This window comes from Canis lupus, chromosome 14 (assembly GCF_011100685.1).
Source record: "Canis lupus familiaris isolate Mischka breed German Shepherd chromosome 14, alternate assembly UU_Cfam_GSD_1.0, whole genome shotgun sequence".
Classification (NCBI taxonomy): domain Eukaryota; kingdom Metazoa; phylum Chordata; class Mammalia; order Carnivora; family Canidae; genus Canis; species Canis lupus.
The window spans coordinates 17743836-17756065 of record NC_049235.1 but is presented as its reverse complement, the minus strand read 5'-3'; the positions used below and the strand labels follow the sequence as shown (position 1 = coordinate 17756065).

Sequence of the window (12230 nt, the reverse complement as noted above, 5' to 3'; positions counted from 1 at the left end):
TGATATTTACTTGAGATAATTTTTAATTGTTAGGAAATAATAGAGTTGAAACTTTTTTTTTGTACCTCTACTCAAACTAGAAGTAACCACTATACGGAAATTGGTATGTATCTTTTTTCCTTCCATGTTTTTATACATATATAAATATATCCATAACAAGTAGTATTATTTTGAGTTTTTAAATATTATTAAGTCTTATCATACTACATGATATGTAATTTACTATTCTGTAACCTAATTTTTCATCTGTCATATTTCTCAAATTAATCCATATTACTATATACATACTTATTTCATTTACTTTAAATGTTATATATTCAATTAAATGGTTATATAACAATTAATCCATTACCCTGTTGATAGATAGCTAGGTTGTTTCCATTTTGTTTGGTACTGTAAATACCCTGTATATGTTCCTTTGCTTCAGTTTCTTTAGTGCATATAGCCATAAGTAGAATTGCTAGATCAGAAGGTATGCAAATCTTCAACTTTACCAGATTTGGACAAATTGATCTCCACAATGGTTGTACCAGCTAACCACATGACTAATTGAATTTATGAAATTATATCTTTCATTTGGAAGTAGCATTTATAACCAGAGCTCTGCACTTTCTTAGATTTAGAGGATTTTCAGAATTAAAAAAAGGTAATCATTTTTGGTCAATACTCTCAGTAGTATAGTAAAACCTATAGCAATGCATCAATACTTAGATATAATGCAACGCTGTGAGGATTAAACAGTTAATTACTAAGCACAGAAAGCGATGTAGGTTTTAAATAGATGTTAGAGCCTCTCTCCAACAAGCCAGAATAACAAATGAAAGGAAGGTAGATTGACCTGCAAACTGTTCTTGGTTGTCCTCAGGGAGAAGGACTGTTCTCTGGCCTCATAGTTCTCTATACAGGCAATAATAATGCTATCAGGTAGGCTTTTCTCTTCTCCTACCTGTAAAACAGCTAGTTACATTAGTTCTGTTGTATCTGTTGTTTACAGATAATGTCCTCCATTCTCACAAGTCAGTGCTTGTGCCAAACAGTTGTTAAATATTTTGAATAGCACCACTGCTTACATATACTAATAAAACAGCCTCTGAAAGGCCTCCTACGTATAGCCCCTCTCTCTCTCTGCCCTTTGTTGTTGCCAGTTTTTAAAAACATTTTTATTGAAGTATAATATACATACTGAAAAAAGTACACATTGTCTCAAAAAACTAAAATTAAAAGTAGAATTACCATAATCCAAGCAATTCTATTTCTGGGTATTTATCCAAAGGAAAAGAAAACAGGAACTCAAAAAGACATAAGCAGCATTATTTACCTAAGTGCCCATCATTGGATGATTACTTGAAGAAAATGTGGTATGTGTACACACACACACACACACACACACACACACACACGGAGTATTATTCAGCCATAAAAAAGAAGGAAATTTTGCCATTTGTAACAACATGGATGGAGCTTGAGGGCATTTTGTGAAGTGAAATAAGCCAAAGACAAATACTACACAATTTCACTTATATGTGGAATCTAAACAAAAGTAAATTCTTAGAGAAAACAGATTTGTGGTTGCCATAGGTAGAGGGTGGAGCTGGGTGAAATGGATGATAAAGGGGATCAAAAGGTACAAACTTCCAGTTATAAAATAAATAAGTCCTGAGGATGTAACGTACAGTATGGTGACTATAGTTGATACTTTTTGTAGGGGCCCCTGAGTGGTTCAATTGGTTAAATGTCTACCTTTGGCTCAGGTCATGGTCCTAGAGTCCTGGGATGGAACCTTGCATTGGGCTCGCTGCTCAGTGGAGAGTCTCCTTCTCCCTCTGCCCCTCACCCTGCTCATGCTCACTCTCTCTCTCTCTCTCAAATAAAATCTTTTTTTTTTCAAATAAAATCTTTGAAAAAATAATAATACTTTTTGTATATTTGAAAGTTTCTAAAAGAATAGACACTAGAAATTCTCATTGCAGAAAAATTCTAACTGTGCTGTGATGGAAGTTGACTTATATTGATCATTTTGCAATATATACAAATATTGAATCATATGTCAATTATCTCTCAATTTTTAAAAAAGTACATACTTTATGTATAGCTCAATGAACTTTTACACATTAAACAAACCTATATTTCAGGACCTAGATCAAGAGACGGACATTCCCAGAAACCTCTTCTTGCTCCTTTATAGTCACTTTTTCCCTTTTTCTTAACCAAAGGTAAACACTACCGTGATTTCCAATACTGTCCCTTAAATGAAATCATAAAATACATACTCTTATATCTGTCTTCTTTCATTCAACATTATGTTTGTGAAAGTCACTCATATTACTCTATGTAGTTGTGGCTCATGCACTTTCGAAGCTGAATATACTGTATTTTAGTTATTCTGCTGTTGATGAGCATTTGGTAGAAAAGCAATTATTTTTTTGTGGTCAGATAACAAACTGATTTCAATCCTTTTAAATTTATTGGGATTAGCTCTAAGGCTCAGCATATAAGCTACCTTGATAAACACACCATCTACTTTTTAAAACGTGTATTCTGAATGTGTTAGTTACGGTGTTTTATGAATATCATAAGTGATAGTTTTGTTGGAATCTTTTGTTTTTACTGGTATGTTGTCTTGTTATACTAATTGCTTAGAGAACAGTGTTAAAATCCAAAATTATGGTTATGGAATTGTATTTTTTTTGCTTTTATTGTCAACTATTTTTGTGTATATTGAGGAACTGTTACTAGAAAAATGCATATATATGATTATTATAACTTTCAATTCTAATGAACTTTAAAAAATTTTTTATTTTATTTTTTATTTTTTTCTAATGAAATTGTTTTGCATTTGAAATCCCCAATTGTCAGGCTCCCAGCAGGGAGCCTGCTTCTCCCTCTGCCTATGTTTCCTTTCTCTGTGTCTCTCATGAATAAATAAATAAAATCTTTTTAAAAAATCCCCAAATGTCCCTCTTGATTTCCAGTAATAATCTAAGATAACCAATCCAGTCTTCTTATACTTATTGTTCACACGGTATATCCTTTTTTTTTAAAGATTTTATTTATTTCAGAGAGCGATACAGAGAGAGGGCACAAATGGTGGGGAGAAGAGGGAGAAGGAAAGGGAGAGACAGACTCCCCACTGAGTAGGGAGCCTGATGAAGGGCCTGATCCCAGGACCCTGAAATTATGACCTGAGCTAAAGGCAGATGCTTAACTGACTGAGCCACCCAGGTGCCCCTCACATGGTATATCTTTACTATCAATTTACTTTCAACATATGTGTCTTTATATTTAAAATACATCCCATGTAGACAGCACCTGATCTTTATATTCAAAATCGCATTTCTTATAGGTAGCATATATAATTGGGCCTTGATTTTTCATCTTTTATGGCAATTGCTGCCTTTTAATTGGAGTATTTAGTCAATCAACACTTAATGTAATTACTGATGTAGTTGGATTTATTTATTTATTTTTAAAGAAAGGGAGCCTGACACATCCTTGGATCCTGAGGATCATGACCTGAGCCAAAGGCAGACTCTTAAACCATCTGAGCCACTGCAGGCACCTCAGTATAGCTGGATTTAGATCAGCCATTTTACCACTTGTTTTCTGTTTCTCCCCTCTGTTAACTCTTTTTCTGTCTCCTTGTTGAATTGTTTTTCTTTAGTTGCTTTCAAGATTTTCTCATCTTTGGTTTTCGGTCGGCAGTTTGACTATGCTATGCCTAAGTGTGTTTTTTACGATAATTAAGGTGAAATTTACACAACCTAAAATTAATAGTTTTAAAATGAACAATTTGGTGGCATTTAGCACCTTAACAAGGTAGCACAATGTACTGCTACCTCTAATTCCAAACATTCATCAACCCCAAAGGAAACCCTTACTCATTAAGCAGTTGCTCCCTCTTCTCCCTTCCTCTCTCCCTCCGGTAATCACCAATGTGCATTACATCTCTATGGACATATTTAACATCCTGGATATATCATACAAATGGAATTGTACAATACATGATTTTTTTGGATTGGCTTCTTTCACTTAGCATAATGCTTTCAAGCTTCATCTATGTTGTAGCTTGTAGCCATAGTTCATTCCTTTTATAGCTGAATAATATTACACTGTTTGAATCTACTATACTTTGATGATCTGTTCATCCTCTGATGGACATTTGGGCTGCTTTCACCTTTCTGGCTATTGTGAATAGTGTTGCTATGAACATGTGCACACGTGTTTATTCCAGTACATTTTCAATTATTTGGGTATATTCCTAGAGATAGAATTACTGTGTAATATAGTTTTATTTTAAATTTTTTGAAAAACTGTCAAATTATTTTCCACCGAGGTAGAACCATTTTGCATTCGCACCATCAATGTACAATGATTCGAATTTCTCCATATCCTTTTCAATACTGTTGGTTTACATTTTTTTGGATTACAGTCATGCTAGTGAATGTGAAGTGGTATCTCCTTGTGGGTTTGATCTGAATTTCCCTAGTGACTATGATTTGAGCATTTTTTTAGGTGCTTGTTGATTTATATCTTTTCTGGAGAACTATTGAATTCCTTTTCCCATTTTTATTTGTACTTATTTTTTAACGATTTTATTTATTTATAGAAGGGGACAGAGAGAGGGGAACAAGCAGACTCTGTGCTGAGCTCTGAGCCTGACACAGGGCCCCATCTCAGGACCCTAAGACCATGACTTAAGCCAAAACCAAGAGTTGGACACTTAACCAACTGAGCCACCCAGGTGCCCGTCCTTTGCCCATTTTTAAATTGGGTTTTAATTGGGTTGTTCTGTTGTTGAGTCCTTTATATATTCTGAATACTAGACCCCATCAGATATAGGTTTTACAATTATTTACTCCCACTTTATAGGTTGTCTTTTCTTCCTGATAGCGTCCCTTGCCACATAAAAGTTTTAAATTTTGATGAAGTCCAATTATCTACTACTTTTTTATTGCTTGTGTTTTTGGTGTCATAACTACTAATCCATTATCAAAATCCAAGGACATTAAGACTTCCCCCTATGTTTTAAGAGTTTTTATAATTTTATCTCTTATATTTAAGTTGGTCCATTTTGAAGTAATCTTTGTGTATAGTGTGAGGTAGGGATCCACATTCATTCTTTTGCATGAAGATCTCTTGTTATTCTAGCGTCATTTTTGAAAGATTATTTTTCCCCTTTGCATGGTCTGAGCACCTTTGTCAAAAATTAATTGGCCATATTTCTGGACTCTCAATTCTATTCCATTGGTCTATATGTTAAACCTATGTCAATCTCATATTTTTTTTAAAGTTTTTATTTCAGTTACCGTTAGTTAACATACAGTGTAATATTAGTTTCAGGTATACAATACAGTGATTCAACACTTTCATACATCACCCAGTGCTTACCACAAGTGCACTCCTTAATCCCCATCATCTATGTAACTCATCCCCCCTACCCACCTCTCTTCTATTAATTGTCAAGTTTTTTCTCTATAGTTAAGAGTTTGTTTCTTGGCTTGCCTCTCTTTTAATACCCCTTCATTTGTTTGTTCTGTTTCTTAAATTCCACATACGAGTCATATGGTATTTGTCTTTTTCTGACAAATTAATTTTACTTAGCACAATACTCTAATTCTATCCAGGTCATTGCAAATGGCAAGATTTCATACTTTTTATGGCTGAGTAATATTCCATTATATATATATGTACCACATCTCCTTTATCTATTCATTAACCAATGGACATTTGAGCTGTTTCTATAATTTATCTATTGTAGATAATGCTGCTATAAACAGGGTGCATGTTTCCCTTTGAATTAGTATTTTCGTATTCTTTGGGTAAATACCTAGTAGTGTAATTGCTGTATAGTAGAGTAGTTCTATTTTTAACTCCATGCTGTTTTTCATAATGGCTGCACCTGTTTGCATTCCCACCAACAGTGCACAAGGATTCCCTTTTCTCCACACCCTCACCAACACTTGTTGTTTCCTGTGTTTATTTTAGCCATTCTGACAGGTGAACTGTTGGCCATCTGGAGGTCTTCTTTGGAGAAATGTCTGTTTGCATCTTCTGTCCATTTTTAAATTGGATTATTCATTATTTGGGTGTTGAGTTTTACAAGTTCTTTATATATTTTGGATTCTAACTCTTTACTAGATATGTCTTTGCAAATATCTTCTCTCATTCTATAGGTTGCCTTTTAGCTCCCTTGATTATTTCCTTTGCTGTGCAGAAGCTTTTTATTTTGATGTAGTCCCAATAGTTTATTTTTGCTTTTGTTTCCCTTGCTTTAGAAGACATATCTAGAAAGAATTTCCTACAGCTGATATCAAATAAGTTACTGCCCATGTTCTCTTCCAGAATTTTTATGGTTTTAGGGTTCACGGTTAGGTATGTAATCCATTTTGAATTTATTTTTGTGTATGGTCTAAGAAAGTGGCCCAGTTTCATTCTTTTGCATGTGGCTGTGCAGTTTTCCCAGCACCATTTGTTGAAGGGACTATCCTTTTCCTATTGGATAGTCTTTTCTGCTTGTTATCTGAGCAAGCAATTTAGGGTGTAAGGGCAATCTTTATTATAATACTATTTTTTTTTTTCAGAAATAGAAAACCAGATTCTTAAATTCTAGAGAATTGCAGGGGGCAATTTCAAAACAATTTGGGATTTCCTATATATAGTTTTATGTCATCTGTGAATAGAGATAATTTTACATTTTCCTTTCTACTCTGGATATATTTTATTTCTTTTTCTTGCCTAACTGGGCTGGCTAGAACTACCAGCCCAATTTTGAATATCAGTAATGAAAGTAGGCATCTTTATCTTATGGCTATATTAGGGACAATTGTAAGGAGAAAGCTTTTAGTGTTTCACCTTTGAGTATGATATTACCTGTGGGTTACTCATAAATAACCTTTTCTGAGGCACTTGAATGACAGAGGAGCATGCAACTCTTCATCTTGGGGTTGTGAATTTGAGCCCACATTGGGTATAGACATTACTGAGAAAAATAAACTTTAAAAATACATACATACACTGTTGGAATGTGAACTGGTGCAGCCACTCTGGAAAACTGTGTGGAGGTTCCTCAAAGAGTTAAAAATAGACCTGCCCTACGACCCAGCAATTGCACTGCTGGGGATTTACCCCAAAGATACAGATGCAGTGAAACGCTGGGACACCTGTGCCCAGATGTTTATAGCAGCAATGTCCACAATAGCCAAACTGTGGAAGGAGCCTCCGTGTCCATCGAAAGATGAACGGATAAAGAAGATGTGGTTTATGTATACAATGGAATATTACTCAGCCATTAGAAACGACAAATACCCACCATTTGCTTCAACGTGGATGGAACTAGAGGGTATTATGCTGAGTGAAGTAAGTCAATCAGAGAAGGACAAACATTATATGGTCTCATTCATTTGGGGAATATAAAAAATAGTGAAAGGGAATAGAGGGGAAAGGAGAAAAAATGAGTGGGAAATATTAGAAAGGGAGACAGAACATGAGAGACTCCTAATTCTGGGAAACGAACTAGGGGTGGTAGAAAGGGAGGTGGGCGGGGGGTGGGGGTGACTGGGTGACGGGCACTGAGGGGGGCACTTGACGGGATGAGCACTGGGTGTTATTCTATATGTTGGCAAATTGAACACAAATAAAAAATAAATTTGTAAAAAAAAAGAAAAAAAAAGATGAAATGTGTTCTGAAGATGGGTTATAGGGAGGTTGTACAAAGCTACTAATGCATTTAATACACTTCAAATATACTCCATGAACTTAAAGTAGTTAATGACATATATATATGGTTGACTTGTGAATGGTTTGTTTTTGATCATGTGTATTGTACATCAATAAAGTATATTTTATTTAAAAGCTGCAAATATGGAGAAAAAATAAATTTTAATATTAAAAATTAACAAAAAATACATACATACATACCCTTTCTCATACTGAGGGAGTTCCCTCCTCTTCCTAGTTTGGTTATTTTCTTTTATTTTATTTTGTTAAATGGATTTTCTGCACCAACTGAGATTATCATGTGTTTTTTTCTCTCAATGTCATATATTACATTCACTGATTTTCTTATAATGAACCACCCTTGCATTTCAAAATAAATCCACCTGGTCATGAGATATATCCTTTTAATATTTTGTTGGATTTGGTTTGCTAGTATTTTGTTGAGGATTAGTTCATAAAGGATATTGTTCTGTAGTTTTCTTGTATTGTATTTTTCTGGCTTTGGTAACAGGGTAATATTGGCCTCGTAGAATGAGCTAGGAGGAGTTCCATCCTCTTCAGTTTTCAGGAAAAGTTTGAGAAGTGAGATTTGTTCTTCTTTAAATGTTTGGTAAAATTTATCAATGACGCCACCAGGCCCAGGGCTTTTCTTTTTGAGATATTTGTTTCTGATTAAATCTCCTCACTAGTTATAGGTTTTTCTGATTTTCTGTTTTTCCATGATTTAGTCTTGGTAGGTTCTGTGTTTCTAGGAATTTACCCATTTAATCGAGGTTATCTAATTTGTTAGCATAATAATGTTCATAGTACTCTATGTAATCTTTTTATTTCTGTAGAATCAGTAATGTTCCCATATTCACATCTGATTCTCAGTAATTTGAGTCTTGTCTCTTTTTTCTTAGTTCACCTAGGTAAAAGTTTATCAACTTAGCTGATCTTTTTAAAGAACCAACTTTGGTTTCATTGATTCTATTGGTTTTTTATTCTGTTTCATTTATATCTACTTTAATTTTTATTACTCCTAAGCAAAGCTTTGGCTTTGCTTATCCTTTTCTAGTTGGTTTAAGTGTAAAGTTATTAATTTGAGGTATTTCTTCTTTTTTACTGTTGGTATTTCCAGCTTAATTTTTTTTAAGCACCCGTAAGTTTTGTTATATTGTGTTTTCATTTTCTTTAATCTCTTCACATTTTCTAATCTTCCTTTGGTTCCATTTGTGACAAACTTGGTATTTTACAAATATGTTATTTAAAGTTGTAAAATTTCCAGTTTTCCTTCTGTTATTTTTGCTTGTTACATTCTATAGTGGCCAGAAAAGATATACTGCATGATTTCAATCACTTTTAATTTATTGAGACTTGTTTTGTGGCCTAAGATATGGTCAATCCTTGAAAAATGATCTATCTGTACTTGAGAAGATTGTGTATTCTACTGTTGTTGGTTTGAGTATTCTACGTATGTCTGTTAGATCCAGTTGCTCTATATTGTTGTTCAAGTCCTCTGCTTCCTATTAGACATTTTGTCTAAATGTTGTATCAATTGTTGAAAGTGAAGTATTAAAGTCTTCAACTATTACTGTAGAACTTCCTTATTGCTACCTTCAATTCTGTCAATACTTGCCTTCTGTTTTGGGGGCTCTGTTGTTTGGTGTGTATATATTTATAATTGTTATATCTTCTTTATATACTGATCCTTTATAAATATATATATACTTCTTTGTCTTTTATAACAGTTTTTGACTTAAAGTTTATGTTATCTGATATTAGTAAAGCCACTGTAGGTCTCTCTTGGTTAGTATTTGCACAGATATCTTTTCTCATCTTTCAGTATCTAGAACAAAAAAAAAAAAAAAAAAGAAGAAGAAGAAGAAAGAAAATACTACACTCCCAATCCTTGCAGCTTAGCTCTAAGTTGGGGTACTTCAGTGCTAAGCAAGACTACCTGCAACTCCTAGTCTTCCTCTGTTGATTGTGTAGAGCCCAGAGATCCACCTCATGTGCAAGTGTAGAATTTTCTCAGGTTTCTTCTGAGATGTCTCCAGTCCTGGGTGTGCCCGTTGTACTCCATTTTCTGCAGGATACACTCTGGCACCTCTGAACCTTTATTCCCTCAAGAAACTTCTTCCTGTCCCTCTTCCTTCCTGGGCTTTTGGGTCTGCTGCTTGCCCTACCTGCTGTCCCTTGCTCCAGTTTGCTTTAAATGTTACAGCAACTGCCACTGGTAAAGCAACTCCAACGTGAGTGGGAAGAGCAAAACAAAAGTCAGCTTTTGTGCCAGTCCCTTGGGAAAGTACCAGATAGGTCAAAATGCAAAACCACAATATTTTAAGGACAAGGTTGTTATTAGCTCTCTTGACACCCATAAGCTGCATCAGGAATGTCAGTATGTGCCATCCCAGTGGCAGCCACAGCCATGCTGGGAAATGGAGGATGGTAGGGAAATGAGTGAAAAAGCTTCAGGGTTCTCTTAATTCTGCTTTTATCCTCATTGAACACTCTCCTGATTACTGTATGGTTTGGATTAAATTCCAGAATTCTTAAAAAGCTGTTTCTATCAGTCTTTTCCAGCTTATGATGGATTCAGTGGAGGGGCTGATTCTTTGAGAGCCCTACTCTGAATTTTCTGTGACAGCCATCCTAAATGTGGTTTGTTTGTTTTGTATTTATACTGCTTGGATTTCACTGAGCCTCCTGTTGGTATAGTTAAGTATTTTACCAAATTTGAGAAATTTTTCAACCATTATATTTTCAAATATTTTTTCTGGCTCATTTTCTTTCTTCTCCTTGTGAGATTCTAATTACCTTTTCATATTGTTTTATAAAACCCTTTTGTTTTTTTTTTAAGACTTTATTTATTCATAGAGAGAGAGAGAGAGAGGGAGGGAGGCAGAGACAGGCAGAGAGAGAAGCAGGCACCATGCAGAGAGCCTGACGTGGGACTTGATCCAGGGTCTCCAGGATCACACCCTGGCCTGCAGGCGGCGCTAAACCGCTGCGCCACCGGGGCTGCCCTGTTTTGTAAAACTCTAACGTGTGTGTGTGTGTGTGTGTGTGTGTTATGCATGTACACAAAGCTTTAGGGATCAGATCTTCAACTTCATTGCCTTGTCTACCAACGCTGTTTTGCTGTTAAATCCACCCAGTTAATTTTTTATTATGGATATCGGATATCCATAATAGAATTTGCTTTTTGTATATTTAGTTCTAGAATTTCCATTTATTTCTTTTTTATAGTTCATACACCTCCCCTAAGATTTCCTATTTTATTCATTGATTATAAGGTATATCTTTCTTTATATTCTTCAGCAGAGCTATATTAGCTGCTTTAAAATTTTTTTTCTTAAGATTTTAAATTTATTTATTCATGAGAGACACAAAGAGGCAGAGACACAGGCAGAGGGAGAAGCAGGCTCCATGCAGGGAGTCTGACTTGGAACTCAATCCCGGAACTCAGGGATCACGCCCTGGGCCGAAGGTGTTGCTAAACTGCTGAGCCACCAGGGCTAGGGCTGCCCAGCTGCTTTAAAATTCTTAAATGTCATTTTTTCTCTTGGGAGTGAGCCACATTTTCTTTTTTCTCTATTTTTGACCCCAGGACTCTATAATCTGTTTGGTTTCTCTCCAAAGAATGTTGGTTTTTGTTGTTGCTGCTATTGCTTCATCAGGCACTTAGATTGGCTGGACTAAAAATATAAACTCCCTCCCTGCAGTTAGCAGCTCTTTATATCTGAATTCTTACTTTTATTTTTCTAAAAGATTTTGTTAGAGAGAGAGAGAGAGAGCACTCACAAGAGGGGGAGTGATGGGCAGAGGGAGTAGGAGAAGCAGACTCCTCATGGAGCAGGGAGCCTGACATGGGGCTTAGTCCCAGGACCCCAGGATCATGACCTGAGTCGAAGGCAGGTGCTTAACCAACTCAGCCGTCCAGGCGCCCCTGAGTTCTTACTTTCAGCCACTAGCTGTAATATTAGTTACCTATTGTATCACAAATTTCTACAAAGTTTAGCTCCTTAAATTAACAAACATTTATTTCACACGGTTTCTTTCTTTTTTTTTTTTAAGATTTTATTTATTCATGAAAGACAGAGAGAGAGAGAGAGAGAGGGGCAGACACACAGGCAGAGGGAGAAGCAGGCTCCATGCAGGGAGCCCAACGTGGGACTCGATCCAGGGTCTCCAGGATCATGGCCCTGGGCTGCAGGCAGCGCTAAACCGCTGCGCCACCGGGGCTGCCCCAAAGCTTCTTTATGTGGCTATTGGCAGAAGGCTCTAGTTCTTCATTTTAGTTCCATATAAGCCTGTCCATGACATGGCAACTGGTTTCCCCCAGAGCCAGTGATACAAGAGAGTGGGAGAGAGACTATGCCCAAGACAGAGTCAGTAGTCTTTAAAAACCTAATCTTGTGATAAGCGTCCTGTCCCTGCCATAAGTGATCAAGCCCTGAGGCCTGCAAGGGGTCTCTGCAGAGGTTTCCATCAGCCCACAGGCAATAGCATGGCAGCCATCCCCTCCAGCG

At 36.0% G+C, this 12230-nt stretch overlaps 2 protein-coding genes across 5 annotated transcripts in view; one reads left to right on the top strand and one right to left on the bottom strand.

The window, feature by feature from the left end:
* The window catches only part of ANKIB1 (ankyrin repeat and IBR domain containing 1), a 239213-nt gene that overhangs the window by 203791 nt on the left and 23192 nt on the right, over positions 1-12230 (bottom strand). The gene's annotated exons all lie outside the window — the stretch shown is intronic.
* Positions 1-12230, top strand: part of LRRD1 (leucine rich repeats and death domain containing 1) — a 40660-nt gene that overhangs the window by 19999 nt on the left and 8431 nt on the right. The gene's annotated exons all lie outside the window — the stretch shown is intronic.